The 26,794-nt window shown below is 42.4% G+C and overlaps 1 long non-coding RNA gene across 2 annotated transcripts in view; it reads left to right on the top strand.

Moving 5' to 3' along the window:
- The window catches only part of LOC133159435 (uncharacterized), a 37,000-nt gene that overhangs the window by 5,602 nt on the left and 4,604 nt on the right, over positions 1 to 26,794 (top strand). For both annotated transcript variants that reach the window (XR_009715692.1, XR_009715691.1), the window contains exons 3-4: positions 4,265 to 4,328; positions 7,701 to 7,897. This is a non-coding gene — a long non-coding RNA (uncharacterized LOC133159435). The remainder of the gene's footprint in view (positions 1 to 4,264; positions 4,329 to 7,700; positions 7,898 to 26,794) is intronic.

The following is a 26,794-nucleotide window of genomic DNA, read 5'->3' as shown; positions in this document are numbered from 1 at the left end:
TAAATATGTCAAATAAGATGAATAGACTTTCTTTGTAAATGCAGGATTTAAAAAGTACTTTTATCAGATTATTCGATGTGATGGCGCACCTAATAAAACGTTGAGTGCCCGCAAGTGCCCTCCGTCCACAAAAAGTGGAATTAAACTTGTGCGCTAGAATTGCCATGAAACTTGAAGTTGTTCCAAAAATTTATGCATTCACTGCAGTAGAGTGACATCGTTTAAATATTCATCAGGTGTAAATTGCAAAAGACGAGAATGAGTTATGCCTTAACCGCTATGCTGATTGTTTCAAGGTCTCGTAGCGCCGCACGCCCGTATAAAAACAAACTGCTCCGCGTCTCGTGCGGTGAATTTGAATGCGAGGCGCCGTCGCTGCCCGCAGGAAATGAAATGTCCTTTAGTTAACAGCACAAATTACAGGTGGCCCGCGGTGAGAAGACCTTTGCGACAAATAGATTCAGAGCGGAAATGATTCCCTCAAGAATTGCTGCTGTTCAATTGCACGGAGATGAAAGGAGCGAGGATATTTGGAGGCGGGGCTCGGATTCCGGCAGATGTTGAGGTGGCGTCGAATATGTCGGTAATCATCATAATCACGTTAGATGAGATTAAAAGACATTACTGTAAAATTTGCTCTCGAGTGCAGTTTTGTAGGAACCGAATGAGAAAAATGAACTAGAATTCTGGTTTGGTTTTGACATTCTGACCCTTTCAACTTGTGGTGAGCATTCAGCTGCTATTTGAGGTGTCAACACTGCAAAATGTTGCAAAATGATTCCAATGTGGTTATACAGCAGCACTTTTATTCTTTAAGCCGTCCACACATTGTTATCAAATTAGCTCCGAGATAAATTCATCAGGCAATTGTGAGCAAAGCAGGCTGTCGGGCCAATTCCGGCTGCCCTCTCGTCTCCAGCAGGCGACTTGAGTGATGAAGTGTTGGACTTCAGTAATGAGACTGTTTACAGGGCGTGCTTGTTTCACATGAATCAAGCCCAGTGTGCGGTTGGATAAATACCTGCTCGGCCCTGCGTGCGCCAAGCCCGTCAAAGCTCGTCCCCTCCGTGCAGGAAATGGCCGCCAAATTCCTGTGGAATGAATGAAGAGGAAACCTGCGAGTGGCAGCTCGGCCGCAAGCCCCCTCGCTGGAAGCGGAGCGGTAGAAAAGCCGTGGCCCTTTCCCCTTGGCGAGGACCCCGGGCCGGGGCCCCGCTAGGTGAGACTGATGGAATAATAAAACACATCCTGAGTGTTCTTTTCATTAGCAGCATGGCTTCGTGTTTTTCATCATTCTGCTGAGAGAAATGGAGAGACCCTTATTTCTGAGCTGGACAAATTACCTTTTCCCCTGTGGGAGATGCAGCTGCATTCAATATTGCCGTGCGTGTGTGTGTTTTTGTGTCAGTGTGAGGTAGCTAGAGGTTGTGGCTGGATACTGGGATTTCCTGTGGAAACGATAATTATCTGCAACACACACCGGCGCTGATAACAAGCTCCCGAAAACATCATCCTATATAAGACGGTATCAGTTTCTCATTGCATAAGATTTAAACATGTATGCAAATGAAAAAAATTTAAGCAAGATCCACCAAGACTGGTAGATGAGGGCTAGCCAGTTAGCCTGCTTGCTAGCTAGCTTGCTAGCATAAGAAAGCCAGTAAAGTTTTACCGCACAAAGACCAATGTAACCTGTCTTGGTTCTACCTTTGTCTACGGAAAAACAATGTATCCTGGTAAAAGTTAACCAAAAAACTAAAACCAAACTTTTTTGAGTGCGAAGCAGCAGCCAAAACACACTAGCTAGCGTACATGCCTTCCGGTTGTGAGCATCTGTTAATTTAGTTTAGAGGGTGTTTAAAGGATGTTTTTAAATTTAAATGAAACTTCTGCTTGTCCTCTTCAAAGCCCAATGGAGCAAAAGTTTATCGCAGCTTATTTTGAGTGAAAGGTGGACTCGACCTTAGATCGCATTTGTACCCTTTCTCACAATTTCTTTTAGTACTTTCCTCTTTTTACTTGCCCTCAAACAACACTTTGATGTGTCAAGTTCTGCTCCTTTTAGGAAATTGAGAACAACAACCTCCATTGAGCACGTGTGAAAGCGGCAGGCGTGTTTGACCTGAAGTTAAGGACGCGTTATCGGTGATTCATACCAAGCCAAGTGTTCCCTCCATTAACTCCAGAACGCAGCTCATATCCTAGCTGACCTATTTTCCCAATTACCTCCGCCGTTACTCACAACTTCCTGTCCGCGCCGTCAGTCAAGATCCGATCTCAAAGGAAGTCTTTCGAAGGCCACATCGGCACATATCTTTCCACATCCTTATTACACAGCCCCGCAGTCAAAGAGTTACAACGCCTTTCAAACGTAAGCACCGGGAGTGATAAATCTCTTGTGCTAATGCAGACGCTTCTGACTTTCTGATTGTAAATAAAGTCATGAGAGACGTCGGGTATTTACAACACGTGGAGAGCCTTGAGCGAAGGGTTGCCCTTCTGCTAAAACATATGAGTGAGTATGTTGATACGGAATGCACTTTGAAAATATAGTGTTTTTTTTTTTATGGTGTAGAAATATATTTAAGCCCCCTGAGTTTGAACTTGAACAGTGGTAACTTGAGCGGTGAGTGACATTTTGTGCTTCGTGTTGCAACAGATGAACTCTCCAAGACGTTTGTCCTTACGAAACGCAAGTAGCTGTGAAGAAATTCGGACCACATGACACGCATTTATTCCGTCTATTCCCGTTACTGCAAGTTTCAACACAAACAAACAAAGACGTGTTCATATTTCAGCAATAGAAAATGTCCTTAGGCAATAGTTGTCAAATAGCAAGGAGGACAGTTGGATTCCGGGTCAATACAGTTTTTCCTCCTCATCATCATCTGAGCGTCATCCATCTCGGCGCCCAAACATCACTGACACATTAATGGCCTCTGATAATACATCCACCCTGTCACAAGCAGCTGATAATCAAGTTGTTTCCACGGCGGCCATCGACGGTTGCGCTTAATCAATGTTCATCTACTGCCACCAGAAACGTTGCGACGTTCTTTTGTACGTAGTATGACCAGCGCTTATGTAACAGTCACCGTACAATAAATACCTCGCAAAGTAAACAGTGAATAAATAAACGTGATTTGCATGACTAATTGCTGAAAATGCGAATTGATAAACAGCCAGCCGACTCTACGCTTTAATTAGCTGGCACCCACGTCACTCACCAGGCCAGGCTCGTTTTATTATCCATATGATAATTGATAGAATATTCCATTTTGAAAACTAATTTATTTTTCTGATTAAACCAGGGGTTGACTCGCTGTATATTTAAAAGGCAGTTTTTCAAGTCAAGAGTATCTGTTGCTTGGCGATGTTTGGATTAGTCGCTGGGAATGGAAATCGCCTTCACGCAGACCATCAAATGCCGCTCGCATCGGAATGGACCACACACAGGTATCAAAGAACACGTTCCAGATGGCCGGCCAACGACGCAACCTCCCTTCGAGGTCGGTAAACGCGGCAGACGGCCTGAGCGCCTACGGCATGGCACGTCATCTGCTGCGGACGTCTAATCCCCCAAAAAGTACGCTTTGCGGTCTATGTTAATGAAGTGCCCAACCGCACGTTATCTGCACGGTCTGCATGAAGGAAAAGCATCCCGACGGGTATAGTACAGATGGAGCTATTAAAGGCGAGCCGCAGCTTTTCTGTGCCAAACATATTGGAAAATAAGCACGAACAATAGATCCCATTTAGAATATATAGCCAAAGTTTGCAGAAAACTAGCCACTAGAGATGAGGCCAAACCTTCGACAACAATAGCCCGAGAGACTCTGTTGTGAATATTAATTCAGACTCCATATTAAAACTTGTACATTCGCAACATTGCATCATCACACATTTAAACGTGTTTCTCCACAGCATAGAGCGCTCCACCACCAGGAGGGCGTTCTATTTTTTTCGGGCGTATTCTATCTCTCATCACGGGGTCACGTTTATGGTGCGGAGTGTTAAATTTTGCTTTTTAAATATGTGAGTTCACTTTTTGCCCATTTCCGCCAGGTTCGGGACTGGCCGCATCGTTCCATTATACCAATTAAAAGAAGACCTGGTGTGCAAAACCAGAGTAACCCTACACGGCATTTTTTTATATTGATAATGATGAGTCATCAATTTTCCTCCCCAGAAGAGTCTGAACAGCTTACGTTTTTGTTTTTGGTTGACCACCTGATTAATTAAATTATTTCTTTTTTTTTTTTAGATGCTGACAGCTTGAGATCGGAAAGTTTGGAAACAATGAATGCTACTCGGAGCGGATATACAATGTGAGTTGGAGTGAAGATACAGATCACGGTTTGACAAATGATTATGATGATTCTGATGTTTCCCCACAGACAATTCCACGTTTTCATTTCCTGGTAAATTGTTTGCGCTTACCCCCTCCCTGACTCCTGTCTTCGCTTTTGTGGTTTTATTAAAGCTAACATTTGTCAGCTGAAAGATTGTTGATATGTAAAATGGCGGGGTGCACGTACGCCTCTGCCGCTTTACTAGAACTGGCTGTTTGAGAAATGACATATGAGGATTGCCCCGTTTTGACACGACAGATAAGACACATGAGTAATGTGCAGAAGATTCTAGAGTTATTACTCTTTATTACATTTATGTATCTGTTATTTGTGCTCGGTATTTTTAAGACTTATGTCACCGTAGAGGAATTGTTACACTTTTGGGTGTTTCAAAGATAAATGGGAGTAATTCGCCATCATTTTGCACGTGGAGGTTAAAGTCAAAATGAACTGAATTCATTTTCAGGGGCAGCTCCGCTTGATGAATAGATAGTGTCACAATATTTATATATTCCAAGTTTGAGATCTTTATTTTACGCCCAAGTATGTCCATTAGAAAATGGGATATATAAAGAAGAACAAAATATGCAAATTTCATATACTGAATGTAATTTCTGGTCCCGAGATGAAGTGAGAGGATCATGCTGCGTGAGGAAATTGTCCCACTAAGTGACTTTTCTCCCTCACATTGCCGAGCGGCGTCTCTCCACACGAACGGCGGCGCAATCTATTTGTCAGGAGGCGCTCATCGCTCTCCACGTCGAGTCTCGGCCCAGCCAGGAGGCACGTCAGCAAAGGCTGCCGTTACCACTCAGAGTTGTGTTGAGCTTGTCTCCTCGGGCTCTCCCTGCTCTCTGCTGCAGAACGCCGTGGTCGCCGTTCTGGAGACTGGCTGCTTTCATTACAGAAATCATTAGAGGAATTACACAAGCCTCCTGCCATAGATTTCGGTCCGATGATTGCCTTTGGATTTAGTTGACCATATGGCAATTCGCATGGCTTAAATAAAATGCCACAGCTTTTGTTACACTGCTGCGTAATCTAGTCGAATTTGGTTGTGGCTCCTTCTGGTGTGCACCACTTGGCCAACATGCAGACAGACAAAGGTGAATTCTCTCAACTAAATCAATAATCTCCAGTCATATTTGTCTTTTTAGATAAAGAATGTACGCCTGTAATGCATGTGTTGCTGCACCATTTGTGTTCAAATATTTGTTGCTGAAACAGGAATTATTCTTTTGAAAAATGATTTCCCCATTAGTTTTCCTCACTTTATGTATGATTTAGTTATTTATTATTTAAATTAAAACGACTATATTTATTACTTAAATTAAAACAACTATAGTTTCTTTTTTTATTCTTTACCCTTTGCTCGATTAACTTATTTTATTACTATAATTTCCAATGGGAAAATTGACAAACAAATGGTAAGCGAGCAGGATTCAAAAGTGAAATACACAAAGTGCCACTTTGACAAGGAGTCGCCTTCTTTTGTGGATGCCAGTCTAGACCACATCCATAGATCCGCCCCTTTTTTCTCTCCACGCAACCTGATTGGTCAAATCAAAGTGGCATCCCCATCCAATATCATTTAAGTTTCCACTTTATTAGCAATTATGAATATTTGTGGTATCACCATTCCAGCTAATTTACAAGGTTACCTCCTTTTGTGACAATTTCCCCAGCAACGGCTTTTTTTATTCAGCCATTATGAAAATAACTTGATCGCCCTCTGGAACCTCTGCAGCTGCCTCACGGGTTATTTTGGACAATTTGATACTCTCCATTGAGCTGAGTTATAAAAGAAGTAAAATTGCTTTTCATGGCTATCTTTAGGAATACTGTTTTAATGGTTGAATATGTTAAAAATATTGACTCATATGACACATTGCACCTGCACCGGAAGGGTTTTAGATGGAATCGTTTTTGATGGAGACTGTTGACAGCAAGCAACACAAACATTTTGTTCTCACTGCTTCTGTTGTCTGGTTATAATCAAACAATCATTCCAGATCTCATATGTTGTACTCGCAGCAAAGTCCCTCCCCCACTCATCTCTGTAGAATCATTTTTCATGCTTACGTTGTCATGACCTGCTGGAGTGTGTATTCAGGGGATGTTTCTGATGCACTGTCCCGAGCTGCAGAATAATGTAAGAGCACTGGTGTGTTGCCTCGGCGGCCGGGGGAGCGGATTGCCATAAAATATTAATGACTCGGAAGCCCGGCCACATGACAAGATGAATGTAATTGGCCCTCGCGGCTCTATCTGCGCATGTTAATGAGATGGGATGGTATTTAAATCAGCGGCGCCCCGGACGCAAAAGCCACAAACAAAGACACGGGGAGAGAGCAGGGCGACAGTGTACATGTGAAAATATCTGCAATATTTATGCTGTTTGATTCAATGCATTTATTTGGGCAGAGAGAATGGAGGTTAAGGTAAGGCGCCTGTATGGAAAGCCTTTTGAGCATTTATTCGATACCCTTCTGCTCTTTGGCTTCACTAGTAAGCACGCTAGTAACTTGCTAGTAATGTTTCTTTTCACTGCGCAATAGTCAGACAACCACATGTTATTATTGTAATCTGTGCGCTGCTAGTTAAAGGGTAAGTCAAGCTAAAAACCTTCACAATAATATGCGTGTAATATGGATTCAACAGAAATTCCATCTGGTTTTAATCCGTCTCCGGGGGCGGCCATTTTGCCACATGCTGTCGACTGAAAATGACATCACAGTTGCTCAGGGCTGAGATAGCGACTAAATAACATTTAAGATGGCAAACGTCACATGATCAAATCCAGAAAACAGGTGAACCGTGATTGGTCGTTACGTTTTGGGATGTCATTTTCAGTCGACAGCAAGTGGCAAAATGGCCGCCCCAATGATGGATAAAACTGCCTGCTTAATTTATATCTACATCCTATCAATATTAATCAGTGTCATGTTTAGACTAGTTAGGACACAGAACGTAAAGAAAAATTTTGACTTGACTATCTCGGTGAATGAAGCCAATATGTGTCTTCAGCAGTAACCTGCTGTAATTGAGTGTGAGTAAAGATTCTGGGAATGAATAAGGTGGTGGGGAAAAAGTCAGCAGATGGGAAACGGTGTAACTTTACTTTCATTATTTGAACCACTTTTATCTCCCATGCGAGCGCACAGTGGTCATCCTCACTAGCACCTCGTAAAAGCAGCCTAGCAGTCATGTGACTCTGGCGAGACTTAAGGTGTGATGCATTCAAGCTCTGGTGTCCCGGACAAAACTGCTGGCACTCTGCGTGTGTGCGCAAGTGTTTTTTCTTTTTTTTTAATCTGTGCGCACGTACATGTGTGTGCTCTGGTGCAGACCCCGGCGGCCCATGGTGGGGGGAGGTGGCAGCAGGAGGACAGATGGTCTCCCTCATGGTGGCTGAAATAAAAGAGGGAATTAGACTACTCCAAGGTGTACACTCTGACGGCAATTACGGCAAATAGATTGGAAGTGGACCTCCAGGCACCCGGGGAGGCGGCTCCTGCGGGAAGAGCTCCACCTCACTGCATCTGGTTTGTGCGCCACCTCAATAAAAGCACACACACACACACACACACACACACACTACCTCACTCCTGCAGCTAAGGCCAACCTTTCTTGACCATGAACATCTTATCACCTTTTGTACATTCCAAAAATGTTATATTATGGTTCGCCTATTCGCCCTAATTGCATAAATGAGCACACCCTCTTATAACCAGGGTTATAATGTGGTTCACATTCACAATCAAACCATATTTTAAATACGTCAGCAAACAACTTTGTGCGCATCAAAAAAAAAAAAAAGTTTGACCTTGAATCATTTTTCTCTTTGTCAGTAGTTGGGTGAAGGATTTGCAAACAAACAATTTTAGACATCCCCGCAAACTGTTTCGGTTAGTTATTCATCCGCCTGCAGGAGTTTGAAAGCAGTCAATTATTTTTGTCTCGCTCGCTTCCGTCTATTGATTTCCCAACGATTTTCCTTGCCGCTCCAAGTTAGGATATGCGGTGATTGAATTAAATAAACCAACAGGATCGATAGAAAATATGTAACACATCCGCGCTTTGCTTTAATCGCCTGTGGAGCTCTGCAGAGTGAAGAATTCCTTGCGTGTGCAAATGCAAATAAATGGGAATACACATTTTATAGATCGCCTACAAGTATTTGGAACCTCGGAAAGAATTCTGTGTTATTTTCCGAAGCCATGCGAACAGTAGGGAACAGAAGAAGCCATTAATCCGAGCCCCGTGGCTGAATGAAGGAAAACGCATTAGAGAATAAGTGTCTCTCACCCCAAAACCTTGTGTTCCCATCAATGCATAAATGATAAAGACGCGGCGCAATGAACTAAAAGGCTCCTTGCCAATGGCTGTAAAAATAACATTTGGGTTGAGGAAAAACCTTACGTGATCCATTAACCCACCAAAGAAAAAAAAAACACTTATTGTTAATTCCCATCCTGCCACATGTCCCTGAAATCGACACAGGACGAGCGGTAAAAACTTTAGTGAGTTCCCCCTAACACTTTATGCCGGCAGTTATGCAAATCAACCAAAAGCTAAATTTTAAGAGCGTAGTTTATTTTTTTATTTAAATCAACGACTGCTCCTCAGAATAACAAATTGCATCCTATTGTCACAAACATGTTTTTACTCTGTGTTGTTTGTTTCTTGTGCTACCTGCCTAAACTGTGTACTATTCCGTCTCAAGAGGATTTACACCGAATGTTTCTTGCTACAAAGTGAGAAATCCCTTTGTACTGTGTACAATGTAAATAAGGGCAACTTTTGGCCCATGAGTTATGGCCTATGCAACCTGCTCGGCACCCGTGTTGCATAAATTCATGAACACTAAATCAATGGCTTCTGAAAAAGCTAAAACAAAAAAGACAAAACAATTCACAAAGAATAATTAGATACTGCACATACTGTACATATAACCAATCTATATTACGTATGTAAAACAGTTTATGCACCTTTTGTTTTTTTGTTTTTTTCACCTTCTTAAATTATTACACAGACAGAAACACATGAGTAGAATAGGACCATATTTGTGGAAATATATTCATGGATAGCGCAGAGAAAAATAAAAGCCACACGGGATAATATTTGAATATCTATATATGTATGTTGAAATGAAATATATTGTCAGATGAAACATCAAAGAAAATAACACATTGTGGATTTAAAACTACCGCCGTACAGTAGCTTTACCTTAAAGTCTCTTTAGCTCATTGCTAAAATATAATGGAAAATGTCATTACCATGCTAATTGGATTTTGCTGATTAACAGATGGAATAACATGAAATCCCAAATCAAAAGTTTAGACAAAGACCAACTTGCAACATTGTTACAATTCATCTTGATGTGATAATCTAATGTGCTTTAATGGAGATTGATTGATTTAGTCGACGATCCTTCCTCCACTCAACACGGGGCAATCGTTTATGCACCTTTTTGGTCTCTCAACTTAAAACAGAAAACTTACTCCTGAACATAACTCTTTATGGTCGCAAAATGATTAATCTAACAACTCTAATGTTTTTGCATCCAAACTAAGTAAACATAGCAGCAAATCCAGTCGCAACGATTGTCTATTGTTCTCATGCGTGTCCTAATCGCAAAATCATTTAGCCGAACGCGAGAAGAACCTTATCGAATGTTTGAAGTCTTTAAAGAACTATTTAATATCCTCCATGAATGGTTTTAATAGAGTGAGCCATATTTCAGGTGGCCTGCGTCTCAGATTGTATCGCTGCTCAACATTTGTCACCTGTCAAATTATTTTCCCCCTCGCGCGTCGTGTTCATTTGTCAAAAGAACCTCGCTCAAACTCGCCTGCTGCTTCTTGTCTGACTAAATCAAATTTTGGTGGTGGAAGGAGGGGCTTTTTATTTTTTAAGGCGGGGTCATATTAACGATGATGCTAAAATAATAAAACTACAGATCAACCGAATTGAAATACTGTGAATTGAATTGTCGAAATGTGTAAAACTGTTAGCCAGATTTGAACGTAGCAACACTAAGCTAGCTGTACACAAGCTGTTATCACGTTGAGGTACCTTTATTCCACATTTTATAAAATTAAGATTTATCTTGGTAATGCTTTCACACAAGATCAATAAGTGAGGTCAGGTAAACAAGACCTGGATTTGTCCACAGTTCTGACCAGACTTTTTTCATCATAAAAATATTTCCACAGTGCCTGATCTATTTAGTGCCTAACTATTTTATCTCATCCGTCCAGCTACTTAAAGGCAGGTGTGAATTATAGCCGTGTATGCAATACACATTAATTCTTCCCTCCTGACAGTTTTATGGACGTCATTATCCGCTTTGTGGCTATGGCTGTGAATGGAGAACCTGTAGGGGGTTTTATGTGTAGCCAGTAGCTCCTCCATTCACCACATTTTAATGTCCTCACACACAACAAGAAGGCAAGTTACCATGATGCTGGTGTGTGTGTGTGGAGGGGGGTGTCCAGGGTATCCAAGCGGCGAGCTGTGCTGACACACACAGCGGCGGCGGTCTTGGCCGTGTGGATGTGAGGGAGTTTTATTTAGCTCAGGTGCAAAGGCTCATTATGGCGGCGTTAATGAGCAGCAGATGTAGCTGAGTGTGTCGAGTGGACGGGGGGAGTCGGGGGTTTCGGCGGAGGAATGAGGTGTGGCCTGTCCGCGGCGAGCCTACACGGGGGTCCTGTCCAGGGATTCCCAAATCCCCCTCCTAAGTGCAAGCGTTGCACCCGCTCTACGTTTCTTACTATCGACTCAGCAACGGCTATTAGCCAGCCCCGAAATCTGCCTACTATTGTGATTTAGTGGGCATCTCCCAACCTCGGCTATGTGCACAACGTCTACTAGGATAGTAGCGCGCTCAGGAAGGATTTAGACCCGCTTTGAATGAGCATCTTTAATTGGTCTATAAGATGGCAATCTGCATTTTTATGATTGGCTACAAATTCTACAAAGAAAACAACAACAAGCGCTAAATCAACCGTAAATTGTGTTTAAAATGTAATAAGGGAGCTTTTTGTACAAATAAAAACATCCTGATGTATTATGGTCTGATTAAATCAAGGTTGATGCGATTGACTGGCGACTAGTGTCGGTCGGGATCCTAATTAGGACAAGTGTTATGGCAGGGGGTCATCAACGCAGAAGGTACGCCCCAAGGACCTCCCTAGCAGCCCATGGGCATGTTGTAAATAGAGCTTGCTAGTATTGGGCCATTGAGATTTCCTAGGAACGTCGGCTGAAGTTTGCATGTTCTCCTCGTGCTCGCGTTACGACACTTATACAATATATGATGGCAACAAGTACGAAAACATATTTGCGAAATACTTAATCAAATTGAGAAATATCAAAAATAATCAAAACAACCAGACGTATCAAGATTAAGAAACTGTCCTGACCTGAACAACAGGATGTTTTTAGATTTCCGCTTGCCAGTGTGAATCTCAAATCAGAAAGCAATGCGGCTTGAGTAATAGCTCTCCATGTGGACCAGAATCATGTTTGGAGCTCCACTGGGAGAGTCTCGTCCTCCCCAGAACAACAATACCGGCAGCCAAGCCTACAGCTGGCTGGCCCTTTTTTATGGTTTTATGGTCTTGGCCTTCCCCTTGCTAGTGAGGCAAATGTTGGCCATCAAACAAAACAATTTATGAGCCAGTCTAAATTTGACCTTGGTCCTCCTTAACTGCCATTGTCCCCCTCCCCTAGAAAATGGGGCATGCACGCACACACACACACACACAAAGAAGTTGCAAGTTGTTGCATGTGATGAATGTGGCTGAGAGCCCAAAGAGAAGTGACGTCTGCTCTTGTCGTTGGCTCACCATGCAGCGCCAACGGTGACCCGGTGGAGCCGTGCGTGTTATTTACTGCCTCGCCTTCTGCTCTTTCACCTTCTTGTGTGGATGCTCTTCTCTTGCCACACTCACTTGTTTATAGCATTATTCTCCTCACTTCCTTTCTAATAGTGTGCTTTCACTTATTATGTTTATTTTATTATCCATGCACTGATTAAAAAGCTCACCATTGCTTAGTTTGGCGGCTGGAACGGATTAATTGCATTTCTATTCATTTTAATAGGAAACATTACCTCGGTTTACTGTAGTTATGGCGAAAAAATCTCACGGGTCTCATCAGACTGTAGGTGTACCTAATGAAGTGTCTGTTGGTTGCGCGTTTAGTGAGCGAGAAGCGCGGACGAGCCACGTTCGTATTCCTCTCACGCGTTTCCCAATGAGACGAGGGCTTCAGTAATGTGTATCCTTTAGTGAGAGAACCCCATGGAGATGCATTAAAGAGATAAATTGGTATCATCCCCAATGTGACAGACTCCTCATCTGTCTTCGCTCTCCTCCATTGATCACAATTTATTTTATTTGTGTTGTTTCATTATTAGGCGGAAGACAAGCATTGCATTAATAAAGCCCCGATTATAAAGTTAAACAGATACGGTTACGCGAGGAAGCGCGCGAGGCTCCAGCGTGCCTGCTCTTGTATCTTCTTACTCGCTGGAGATGGTGTCGCAAGTGCCACTCATCGGTCACTGTCCATCTAATTCACTTCGTAACGATTAAGAAACGCTCGTAAACTAGACACTCTTCTTTAAGTCAACCGCTCAATTTTTTTTCTCTCAATCTGTTTGACAAAGCACTGAGATGAACTCTCTAACATAAACTAATGTTAGCACATCAATGCTAACTTTAGGCTAATGTTAGCTAGCAGCCCGTTTGTACCAGGAATATAATCGTAGTTATTTTTTATTCTATCGCATAAATGGAAATCTTTTTTTTAGGTATTTGTTAGAGTTTGTTAGTAACCTTTTACAGCATATCACTCCTTTTTAAAGACTTTAATTTGAAAGAACACCAATAATAATACTGCTGTACTATCATATAACTCAGAATCACCGTGACAGACAATCATTTATATTGAATTGAAGTGCACATCAAGTATGTATTTATTGTCCCCTCTTGAGTGGCTTAAAAGTCAATGGGAGTCATTTATGGCAAATAGCACAGTTTATGATGTGTGAAACAATGCTAACATGCCCAGTGAGGATGTCGCATGTGACTGCGTGTGTGGCAAATGGCGAGAAATGGAAAGGGGCTCCTATGAAGCTTGTTTTGACTTTGGCACCTGGAAGTGTTGCACACTTGTTCTGTTCCCTGAGCATGGCGGTGTGTGTACGTGGGTTCACTGCAATTAAGATTGCGCCTTCATCTTCTCCCGGTGCACAATTAGTTCTCTGCTGCTGTTTGCTCTAATTGCTCTTTCTGCAGGGATTGGTGTGAAGCCAATGATTAGGATGGTGAGGGGTTTATCTCCTTTCCTTTACTCTGCCCCCTTAAAAAAAATCATTTGTAAACTCCCCAGTGTAATTACAGACTGCCATGATTAATTGTCTATTGAAATTAGCACGGATCTGGGTTTCATTTTCACCCCAACAAATATTAATTAATGTTAACGCTCCCCTTGCCTGGAACCCCCCACCCTCCCTTTTTTTGAATACTCATTCCAGCTTTGAGCAATGGAGATTGGCACTTGCTTATCTCAAAATATTTTTGATTTAAAAGATGTGTTTTAGGCCATAAATAATCATTGCAGGGAAACGGCAGGCATAGGATTTAAATGATGACTCATCTGTTAGTCACAAGCTGTCAAGAATATACAAAGAAGCAGCTCAGCTTTTGTTTGCAAGAATAGTCACATTTAATTCACTTTGTATTTATTTAATGTGTTTCGTGCAGAAAATGACAAGTTGAATCAGTGCCATATAATCATATTCAGCATATTGTCATACCGTAATGCAAAGAACGCAATGTCACCTTGAATAAAGCATGCAGCCCAGGAATACATTTGGGTAATAATATGGAAATGTACACTTTGTGGTCTGAATTAGAATATCTCCATATTCTATCAAATAGAAAACATTGGCTTGAACTGGAACCTCTTATTGTGTAACTGTAAAATACACTTCTACTTCTACGTCTCGTAACTGACATATTTAAAACTCCAATAAACATTTAATATAGGTTTTCTGCAAAAAAAAAAACGATGGGGGGGTTGTAAACCAAAATATTGGGAAAAGAAGTGTCAGTCGCCATGTGTTGCTGCACTTTTGTGTTCGGTCGTTTGCTTAAAGCGCCAAAACATAGATGCACTCACGGATTGAAAGACTAACCTATGTGACTGTTTTGAATACACAAAGTGTCATTCTATTTTTTTTAATCGTTTAGTTCCACAGTCAACTTCAACAAACTCACTGATTGAAATTGCCAAACTGCTGCTTGTTATAGTGATTTGCGTAAAACCCGGTTTGCATATCTACCAATTTGACATACTGTACAATGCGCATTATCAGCAATTGTACCAAGGAACCCGGTCGACCTTCATTGCGCCTTCCTCAGTCCGTGATCAGATAAAGCAATCACACCTGGCAGATCAAACTAATGCCTTCACCTCTCAGCATCCGAGGACGGCCGTGGAATAAAATCGTAGCGGCCATGAAAGAAGTGTGACATAACTTGATCCGCGCAGTGATGGCGCACACCACCGCTTGCACCCGGCAATACATCAGTGCCAGGGAACGCCGGACGTGGAGACGCTCTGATTGAATTAGGCGCCGTGGCGGCTCAGGGGAGAGTTCATCTATAGCCAAGCAACGGGCTCCTTCCCTCTGCCTGAATCTGTCTTAACAATGTTTAAGGACTTTCAGGTCATTCATTCAATGTCTGGCTAACTGAAGACATCAAAAAGACACACAGTGCACTCGTTGTTCAACCTCGGTGTAATTTCTACGTTTGCGTGCATTGTTAAAACGTTTTTTTTTCTTTTTATTAAAACCAAGGCAGCATATGAAGTAAAATAGCTAATTTGCTGTTATATTAAAATCCAAAAGTTGTCATGTGAAAACAGTTTTAAGTTAACAATTCTGAATTAGATTTTTTTTTTTTTTTTTCACCTACCCACAATGAATTGCACCGCTAAGATAAACGCTGTTGCCATGGTTACCTCCTCCCGCCTACCTGGTGAGGTCAGCAGCTGAGGCGTTCCTTCAGATTGGAGCACCAAATTGTCTCAGCCAACTGTGCAAATACTCAATTACGTTTGCTTAAAGAAAATGATTTGTTATAACAGCCCGTGTCCAACTTGTGTGACATCAGCGTTGCCTGGGCAACATTGGCTGATTGCACAGGCTGGAATTAGGTATTGATCAGAGGAGGGGGGGCCCGGCGCTGGTGAAGGGACTGGAAGCGGTCCGCCGTTAGGATTTACAGAGCCGAGGGCTTGGGGGTTGATTGGGGGGGGGGACAACCTGCACGCTTTGCCCCTGCTCAGAGAGCTGAAAGGCCCTCAGGAACCAATTTACACAGCGCTACAGTGCAATATCTGCTGCAGTCAATAATGGAAATCTGATGGCCTCTGTGCCATCAATGTGACCGCTCCTCTGCTTCTCGTTAGAGCACCTTGAAAGTTCTAGGGCAATCCTTACACACCATGGATTTCCAATGCAGCAGGCATATTTTGACTTTGCTATTCTGGTTGTAATTACACCTCTAAATAAGGTTGCTGCCTCCTCACTTAGTTCTTGTTCACTAGTCACATTTTGCAAGTGAAAATGCTCAGCCAATCAAAAGCTTTTAGTCTACCGCAAATTATTTTACTCTGTTACATTTTTTTACTGGCTCCCCTGCTGTTTTAGTGTTTGGCTTGTTACCATAGCTCTTGTAGCTATCCCACCTGTGGCGGAAATACAAACCATTTTGGGGTGTACTTAACCAAACTGTTGGAAAACGTATCTTCAGGAAAAGTAATTACAGCGACCTCACATCAACAGCTGTTGTTTAAAGTAGCAAAGGGGACGCCATTGATTCATTTGTTGAAGTGGGTGAAGCGTGTTGTTGATTGAGAAAATGGATGATTGTGTAAACTACAAGATGCCATTTGTTTAGTATTTAAGATAAGTATTTTTTGACCGATTAGATTTGGTCAAAGTGATGTTGAAAAATACAGAATATAATGTTGCCACTCTTCCATCTCTACTTTTTGGTCCACTGGACAACAACAATTGGTCCTTACCAATTCCCACAGTTGGAAGCATGAAGTTGTCTCCAATATCTCAGTGAGATGATTGATTACCTTTCGGAGGAACTAAAGAGTCTTGCCCAATTCAAGACAGATTTATTTATTGCTTGAGAGGGTTTTTCTCAAAACATTTCCCCAACGCGAACAAATGGTCCCGACGCCCAACGAAGCACTCCCTCTCTTGGCAGTGCTTTGCAGTGCAATCTGCAGTGAGAAGCAACACGTCCTGACATCTGAGGACATTTAAGCCCAAAGTCTTATCGTGGCCAAATTTCCTCCATTTTCATATGGAGACCGAGGTGCCGCCTCAACATTAAACAGACCCGAGAGATGTGCGGCACTTGTCTCATTTGTTGGCTCCTGTTATGGAATAACATTTGCCAAAATAAGCTACATACATACGCTATTAAAGTAAGACAAAAGAGAATTTAATAGAATCCAGCAATCCACAGGAGTAAAATTCCAAGACTTGGATGTCATGGAAAGTCTGCTTGTCTGGATTCCCCCAATGCTCTTTTGTAGAATATGAAAAGAGAATTGAAGGAGTTGCTCAGATTTAAAGCTGATGTCATCACGCCTACGTCCCACTTGCTGCCGGCTGCAGAGTTATGACTCGTCATCTGTAATGCGTTGAGCTTCAACCCTTTGATTAGATCAGTTGGACTTCAATAAACCACTGCTGGATTGTGCTGGGTGGAGCAGCAGCAGCGGCCAGCCAGAACATGACGCATCCACAACGGTTGAGGTTGGGCGCTGATGCTAATGCAAATAATGTAACATGGAACGGCTTTGAAATTAATTTTAATATATTTTTCCTCCATTGAAATCAAATTTGTTTATTGTTTGTTCCCCCCTTCACTTTGTGTGGAAAAAAATATATTTATGTATTTATTTATTTATATACACACAAATACAAAACAGCAATACAGTTCCTTCCGTACATCTCCTCCTGCTGCTCATCAATTTTCCTTAACATGTTTATAGTGCGAAGCGCAAACAGATTGTCAAACAGCACGGCAAAAATTTACACTCTCATCAACAAATGTGAAGACAAGGTGGTGTCCAACTCTGCACGTACATCATTCAACAAACACATTGATGTTCAATATGGCTATTAAAATGCTCACTATAAATTTCACTACTTTCAAAAAATACCAATCAAGCTCATATATATCATTGCTGCTATAAACCTGACAACGTGTGTGAAAAATGATATGCGCTGATTAGGGCGCATCCCTACGTGTGCCATTCAGCGGCTAATCATAGCGTCGAAGCGATTGCACAATGAAAACCGCCTTGTGTCTGTGCGAGTGTGATTACGTGTCTACATCCCGCCTGTGAGCCTATCCATTAATTTCCGTCACTTTTTTCGCCCCCTTTCGAGTGCGATTACACGCCGACGCTAGCCCCGCAACTTGAACGTGTTGTACATCTCGTGCGGCGAGCTCAATGTCATCTCTTTGTTGTCTCCAAATGCAATCAATGAAGGTCCTGCCGGCCCATCCACTCAAAGTCAGAGGCAAGCTATCGAGGGCCACGCCGAGCTCTTCTGTCAAATCTCACAATCGAGCCCATATTTCTTCGCGGTCGTGCTGCGCTCGTCTTCACTCTCGCTTTGTGGCTGCCCCCGCACCTAATATACAAAAGATCTATTGAAATATGCATGAGGCCCCGGCGATGGCGGCCACTAAAAATACACTCGAAAAGGGGATACATTGACAGCTCTGTTATTGAGCTCTCCTTGAGCTCGCCTTCCGTCGGAGCAGCCGTCGCTCCGGAGACTCATGCATTATCAAACGCACGCGACACCTTGGCGTGTCTGACACACTCTGCCCTCGCACTCCATTTCCCCCCTTTGCCTCGCGGCCACACCGAAAGGCTCACAAGTCTCTTGACCTACTAAAAAAAGGACACTTTAGAAACAATCTGCCATTGTTTGAATTTCTTTTCACAATTCTCCAAACGACTCCAATTCATGAAATAGATGTGTGGAAAAAAAATCGATATCTACGTACGTTACTTATATCGCGGTAGAAACAAACCATATTAAGCTAGCAGCTAACGTTAGCGGTCTTCACATATTGACTCCATTGTGTCGAACAAATTCTGTTCATGTTCCTAATTAATTTTCCCATTGGAAATAATAAAAATACTGTACAGCCTCTAGTCCACAAAAATATTTGCTATGATTTAAAACCACAGGGAGAAAATTTGTCGTCGTCAGTGGCAACCTCACACCTCCGTAATTGGGACGATTTTGGAAAGGTGCTACAGTATCCACCCCTCCAACTTTAATAAGTTGCAGAGGTTCCAGCTTTTTGTTCCCAAGGTGCTGGTTGGAGTTAGCCAAGATTTATCACTTAAACATTCTCAAGCACTCATGCTAAAGCAGACAAATGTCTGGCTGTTCTGCGATGCTTTCCGCAGCCATCAGAATCGGGGCAACAACTCCACCTTTAATAGTTATCTATGGAGTCTCTCGCATGCAATGAACACCCACATTTATTTTGCAGCTTTCTCCCAATGAGGCAAAGTGGATCAATTAGTGCAGACTACAAGTTCAGCATCTTTACACATAGTATCAATTGTTAAGTTAAGAACCAGCAGGTCCCCAGATTATCTCACTTGTGTACCTCCCATCCCTCCTTTCCAGAGCCGGCCCCATTACAAATGATCCTCTGGTACACACAACCTTGGCACACACCCTCTCGCTAATGGCCCGCAGATTGATTTTTAATTAGTGGCACTTTTGGACCGTTGCCAACTCAAATGGACTTTTATGAAAAACAAATCAGCTTTTAGTTTTTAAAAGCTGTAAAGAGAGCTTATGTTTGGGTTTTTTACAAGCAGTAAAAACAACTCAGACTACAAGACGTGATTGAATCATAACGCTGCGGTGGATCCTTCGAAAAGTTTTCCAGAAGTGCTGCGTTGAGAGGTCCTCTGTGGACGTGCAGCCGCCGACTCCAAAAGTGGGTCGGGTCAGATCTTCTGAAGATTGGAGGCCAATGAGACGTCAGCTCGCATTAAAGGAGCTGCCCAGATGAGACGCTCATCCGTGCCCGGAGTTCATGTGGCATAAGTTCATTCGGCCCAAAGTGTGCCCAACTTTCTTGAACTGGGTCACGACTGACTTCTCTGCCTTTTGATTACTGAATTTCTGCCATCATAGCTATCGCACGTGACAACATTACGTTATTCATTTGTACTTTTCCTGAACGTTGCCCAGCTCCCACCCACCAAAAAACACGACCCAACAATCCACTCAACAGTAATTTATCACTGCGATCCATCATTACCATCTTTTATTACGGCCAACGCTAGAGATATAATTCACAAATAGGCTGGCAGTGTGAAGATGACAGTGAGGGAGAGGAATGTCCTTTAACTGCGTCCTCTACCTGCCGCCATCACCAGAGTCTCTGCGGTGGAAGAATTTAAGAGGGACAAACCTTGGAATGGGGTTGGGATCTGGGGAGCAGGGGGCCTGGCTTGATAGCCCCAGTGCATTGTGGGCCGGCAGAACTCCCAATACGACACCAGCGTAGCATGAGAGAGAGAGAGAGCCATGTCACATGACCACCTTTGTATTCGGCGCCTATAAGTCACCGTCTATGCGTGGGGATTGATCTCGGGCCGGACACTCCCCGGTGTTTGATCCTGCAGATTAATGCAACAGGGATTCCCGGTGCAGGCCTTTGTCTCTCCACGCCCCCCGAATTTGTATCCGAGCAAAGGTTGAGTCCCACGTTTATTTGGGTAATGAATTGCTGTAATTAATGCAACTATTGATTCCCCCTCAAAGGCCAGGCCGATTTCTAATTTAAAGGGAGTGGGAGTGTTAGTGAGAGGATGAGGAGAGGGAAAGGCGAGCCCGGGTATAGGCAAAACAATTGCACTAGCAGAATGAGAAAGTAATTGTTCAATGAATCACATTTGAATACATTCAATTAAATCTTTGGGGGCGGAGGAGGGTGTGTGCGGTGTTATTTCATCTCACTGCATGTTGTAATAAAAATGTAAATCCACGGAGGACATCCGCGAGCCGATGAGGGCGTAGCATCTCCGAGCTCGGGTGTCACGCTAATAACCGCAATGCAATTTCCTCCCACAAACAGGCGAGAGTGCATTAGCATATAATCTGCCGGAATTATGACCATACTAATCTCCATCACGTCGACCTCTCGGGGGGAATTCTGCATCCTTTAGTTTCCATCGCGGGCAGGTTTTTACCATTTCCAAACGCATGAATGTAATTGCTCTGTTATACAAAAAAAAAAAAAAAACGGAATCTGTTGCTAGTCAAGATTGCGTCCGTGTATGATAAATGTGGGCTGTACAAGTTTTGCAGGGCGTCTTTAAATGCGCCGTACGTCCTTCGCTTTGCTGTGAGTGTGTGGCCTGTGTAAACACCTGGTCACACCTGACCAGAGAACAATGAACAAAACAAGCGCGCCATCTATTATTCCTCGTTGGCTTTCACATGGCGGCTGCCCCCCCTTGTGAGTAATTACAACAAAACGAGACTTTGACCTTTGCCGTGTATATTGAGGTTGGGGAAAAACTTGGGAGTTAACTGGGATATCATCAATATGGACGAATTGATTGCACGTGTAATTGTGGTTCAAAATAGGGGTGAATATCACTTTGATGAGCAGGACAAAACACTATCACCCATAGTACTGTCTTTTCAGCACTGTCCATCCAGAACGGCCATTTTTGAAGTAGCTGTGAAAGTATGTTGGTTCCGTCAGACAGAGCCGGTCACATGATTTTGGGTTGTGTTGCTCTCATCATAGATAAATAGATTTACAGTAGACTAAGCAGGCTAAAATACGTCACAGTGGCAGCCATGTTGGCTAAGACAATGTTCCTTTTAAACTATTAGACAGCATGGATGTTATCTTAGCATTAGCATCACCGTAAGCAAGCAACTCAGAGTGTTATATCTATTTACCGTTTTTTTCCATGTATAATGCACCCCCATGTATAATACGCACCCTAAAAATGGCATGTTGATGCTGGAAAAAAGCCTGTACCCATGTATAATACGCACCCAAATTTTGACTCCTACTTAAGTCGTAAAATTATTTCAGAAAAAATATCTTTGGGAACAACCGGATGTTATTCTGCCGGTCAGTATCACTGCGCATGCGCTAGCATACTCAATAGCGAAGAAATGTTTCGGATTTGTGTAGGGTACATTGTGAGAGCATACGAGCAGGTGATCTAGCAAGCGTCTGATACGAGAGCATTGTGTTCGTATGGAGCGTGTTTGAAGTGAACAGCAGAGAAGAAAGCGCATCTGTAATGGTGGCCTCCGTATGATATCCGGATTTAAAAAAAAAAAATAATAATATATATATATTTTTTTTGTACCCATGTATAATGCGCACCCCAGATTTTAGGACAATAAATTAGTTAAATTTTGCGCATTATACATGGAAAAAAACAGTAGTCATATCTATAACTGTTTTCTATTGAGGTCTTGCACATGTTTCTCATATATGTTATTTTTGGTAGCGTACACATTTATTTTTGTATTGCTCATATTTATAGCTTCTAATCACGGGAGCGGTTAATTTTAGGGTTGTTTTTCCTTTCTTTTTGTCTCAGAGACGAGTATCATCATGTTAAACAAAGTTAGCTTGTAAAGCTTTATGACATGGATATGATTACCTAAGAAAACATATCGTTTGCACAATCAGTCAAAGTACAGAAATCCGCTAAGACTCAATCAATCAATGCTAGCTATGTGTAGTATTAGAATGTGTTCCGGGAGCAACATCCTAACAGAGCTGCTTACACATCTCATCAATAACCGAGCGACACTCCAGTCTATTGCCACTCGCTTTTTTACCGTTCTAAGAACAATTATGATGGCTAAAGATTTATTATTATTATCATGGCCCAGACTTTGTAAGAATGTGCAAACTAGGCGCAAGACTAATTAAGCAGACCAAATAGCAATGACGCCATGCCCCGACTGCCAGAGCCGAGTAAGAGCTTGAAAAATGGCTCCTCCGCAATTCAATTAATCAGTTGTATTTTGCTTAATTTTGTTTGACGTTGGCAGAGGAAAATGTCCTCTGGGAGTGTGTGTCCTTTGACCGTTAATGCTTTGGTAATTCTTTCATCGGTAAGGCCCATGATTGAAACAATCAGTGTGTGCGTGCGCTCATTGATTACAGTTTTGTCCCTTTTTAGTCGGTGGATACATGCACCGACATATATCATGAATCTGCTCTTCATCTATCTATGTGAGGCAGCGTGTTTTTTTTTAAATTAATGTATTTATTTTATCCAGTGAGTGAGTATACGTGGTGATTGTAAAGCCCACACAGCGGAACCCGATTAACCTTTTCGTCCCGGTGACCACCGAGGCTCCCCTCCTTCCCAAAGCATTGTTCAGGACCGAGATGTTGATCTTTGGTGATGAATTAAGAATACTGCAGTAATTACCAAACACTTCGGACACGCCGGTGACATTTTTCAGCCGTGCCACACAGGTTTTTGTTTTCCTCGCTGGCTTTCACCTGGAATCCTGAGGCTCCTTGCTCTTCCTTAACTTTGTTTTCTCTGACACAGATTAGATCTGCCACCCCATTACAGATTCATTTTCCTAATTTTTCATGTCTGTGCTGTGCCCCATCTGCACAGGGCTGATAATTGTGGGGACCAGCCCTGGTGATTAACATCAGCAGAATTAATTACGCCCGCCATTAAGGCTCCAGGTTGCACACAATGATCAAGAGAAATTAACTTTCTCCCAGCCTCCTAAATCATCTCACCTTCAAGTGGAGTGATGGCGAAGAGACATGCCGGGAGTCGCGGACCCCACTTCTTTAAGCAAAACATAAAGTGACCACCCCGCACCCCGAGCGCACGACTCGCGGCTGATGGCTATCAATTACGCCGCCTTATGTGGTGGGATGACTGAGAGGTGTCCAGGGCCTTGTGACTAATGGACTTGGGCCGAAGCCACTCGGCAGCAGGGACACGACTGTTTTTCTAGCCAGGGAGCACCGGCCAGATGCCGAGTGGCTCGCTTCACCTGCCTGAAATGCAGACACACGTAGTTAGATTCTTGCACACCACATTTGACTGAGCACACCGTTGCGGAGTTGTCACTTAACTGTACTCAGACAAATGAGCCAGAATCTGAAGAATGAAAGTTTGGTTTTAAAAAGCAGTTTCTATCCGTTCATATTAAAAAAAAAAAAAGTGTTTTGTTTTTCTAACAAAGAAAAATAGTGGTAGTGTATTGTAAAATATAAATATAAAAAGGAAAAAAATAAAGTACTAAACAGCTTTTATCAAGCGTAATTATTTTTACTTCCACACTGTTGGGCATATTCGTGTTGTGCCTTTAAATGGTGTGGTCTCTCTCTCTGTCTCTCTCCCTCTCTTTCTCTCTCTCTCTCTCTCTCTCTCTCTCTCTCTCTCTCTCTCTCTCTCTCTCTCTCTCTCTCTCTCTCTTTTTGTAAGCCATACTGAGGACAAATTTGTTAAATATAAATAAAAATAAAACACTCTCAACCATTGTATATAGTGGAGCCGTTCCATTGTGTGTACTTTAGCAATTTAGTTGGTTTATGAACTTCCTGTAGCGTTTTTACCGTTTAGAAGGTGAATGTGGCCGATGCTGATGGAGCAAGATGCTCCCGATGCAGTAAGAGGCGGCCATAATGTCTGGAGCAGATAAGCAAATTCCATTTGCATCACATTGACTTGTCAAGGTTAAGTAGTGAGTTAAGTAGTATGCAAGGGGGAAAGGAAGCCAAAATTCTCCATCCTTCTTTTTGTGACTATTTAGAAGCAAGCACAAGAGGATCAAGAAAAGTCTCAAGTTTGTGGCTCGGGCCGTAGAAGAAACAAAAACAAACACTGAGCGTTTTGGCTGGCCGGCGAATGCGGGGCAGACAGGAGACGCCTGTTTGCGTGGGGAGCTTTTGGCTCTCTGCTCTCGTTTAGACTGATTTGATTTTGCTCTGCAGGATCTAATTAAGCTGAGACCTAAAACCTCTTTGGAGTTTCACCAGCCATATTGTGTATGTCAGCCTTTGAAAAATGGCCCTGAGCAATCAGGCTGGTGTACTGAAACTCTATGTGTATTTTTAAGTAACGTACACACGTGGTACAGATGATAAAATAGTGAATTGGTATGTGGGCGTAATTCTCAGTCAAGAGTCCCGCGGGAATTTTCCAATATAAATTTTGTATCTATTGATTGATTTGCTAAAATAATGGTCACTCAAGTGCTTACCGTTTTTTTCCATGTATAGTGCGCCCCCATGTATAGTACGCACCCCTAACAATGGCATGCTGATGCTGGAAAAAAGCTTGTACCCATGTATAATACGCACCCAATTTTTATGAATTTTTTTAAATTCTTTTTTAATTTTTTTTTTTTTTTTTTTTTTTTAAGTCCCAAAGATCGTCACACACGCAGGGAGGCAATGGGTCCCATTTTTAAAGTCTTTGGTATGGTCTTAACTAGGCTGGATGTCATTTTTTTTGTTGGCGTTGATTTCTCCGACTGCCCCTAAACGCACCACCGCGCTCCGTGCGCACACGGCGGCTCTGTATGGGAGAGACGTTGAAGAGGAATAAAAACACCCTTGGAAACCAAAACTTGCCCCTCGTCGTGACTCGGAGCCGCAACAAATGTTTCGGATTTGTGTAGGGTACATTGTGGCAGACGGCAAACTAGCAGGTGATCGAGCGAGCGTCTGATACAAGAGCATTGCGGTCGTATGGAGCGTGTTTGAAATGAACAGCAGAGACGAAAGGAACAAGGCAAAGTGTTGTGAAATAAAATATTACCTGTAATACGCATTTTGTTATTTGCTGATTGAAACTGCTAATTAAACTGTGAATTGAAACTAATAGGTGGAGAACTGAACTCTCGCTCTTTATATAGCTGACGTGTCTTGCGCAACCGTTCTGCGCATCTGTAATGGCGGCCTCCGTATGACGTCCGGTCCGCGATGGAGATTAAAAAACAAACAATATTTGACAATAACACACCATCGAGGATTGCACCATCGCATCAAACGATGTGTCGTCAATTATGAATTTTACTAAGTGTGTTGGGCAGGATGGCTGAATGCGATGCGCGATTGACAACAAACAAGAAGAAAGGTGAGTTTTATTTCGGGGGAGATTTTTCATGTCTCGTCCCCAGTTTTGCTATGTGTCTAGGTTGCCATAGTTTCTGTTCGTGTCACCCCGCTCTTCCTGTGTCACCTCAATCGATGTAACGTGTTTTGTATTTAAGTCCTGTCTGCCCCTCGCTCACCGTTGGATCATTGCATGTGTTACTGTCATTCTGTTCCTGTCTTTGGTAATGTCACCCTGTCTTTTTGTTCCACGACTTTGTCGGTCAGTCCTGTTGTTGGTTTTGTTGTACCATGACTTTATTTAAAAAAAAAAAAAAAAAAAAATTAAAAAAAAAAAAAATTTTTTTTTTTTCTTTGTACCCATGTATAATACGCACCCCAGATTTTAGGACAATAAATTAGTAAAATATTGCGCACTATACACGGAAAAAAACGGTAATTAGAACAACCCACAACCGGTTTTATCGAAAAAGTTTTTAATGATGAAATATCATTGTAATCTGTCAATTCCCAAATGTATCATATCACAAAAGATATATTTCAATTTTTTATTGGCTTATTTTGTTCCTCACTAATTCTGGCTCAATTACATTGCTGGGAAATCATGTGATGTGACAATAATAAATTACAGCAGCAAATCTGTTGCCCTGCATTTGATCTTTATTGAAGTATAATAATGAATCACATGTGATGTTTGTTGTTTGGGAAAGTTACAACATTGCTGTGGGAAGTTAAGAATGTGCTGTTCCTTATTTTCGGCCAAAGTGTTAAGCGCTTTACTATTTTAAACCCTCCCGATGGCCACGGATGGTATGTGTATATGTAACTGAAAAATAAATGGGCAGAATGGGAACATAGTTCTCATGTGACCTAACCCTAAAAAAAAAGTCACATGGCTTCCTCTTTTAGTCTAGTGCGAGAATGCCTCGTGAAATCCTCTGCAGTCAGCATGTTTTGTTTTCCTAAAAAGTGCAGAAGGTGCAATATCATCACTTCTTATCGTCACTCCAACACGGACGATTTCGTAAAAGACAGACCGAAAGACAAACAACGTTATCACGCTGCATTCACAGAGACAGTTGTTGTCAGTGTTTACAAGCGTTTTTTACACCGCAGCTTCCGCTTATAACAATTTTACACACCCCATCAGGCCACTGAACATGCATATTAAAGCATCATAAAGTGCGTAATGAATACAACTCG

This window comes from Syngnathus typhle, linkage group LG9, assembly GCF_033458585.1.
Source record: "Syngnathus typhle isolate RoL2023-S1 ecotype Sweden linkage group LG9, RoL_Styp_1.0, whole genome shotgun sequence".
Taxonomy (NCBI): domain Eukaryota; kingdom Metazoa; phylum Chordata; class Actinopteri; order Syngnathiformes; family Syngnathidae; genus Syngnathus; species Syngnathus typhle.
The sequence above is the reverse complement of the archived record's forward strand: the minus strand, read 5'-3'. Positions and strand labels throughout refer to the sequence as shown.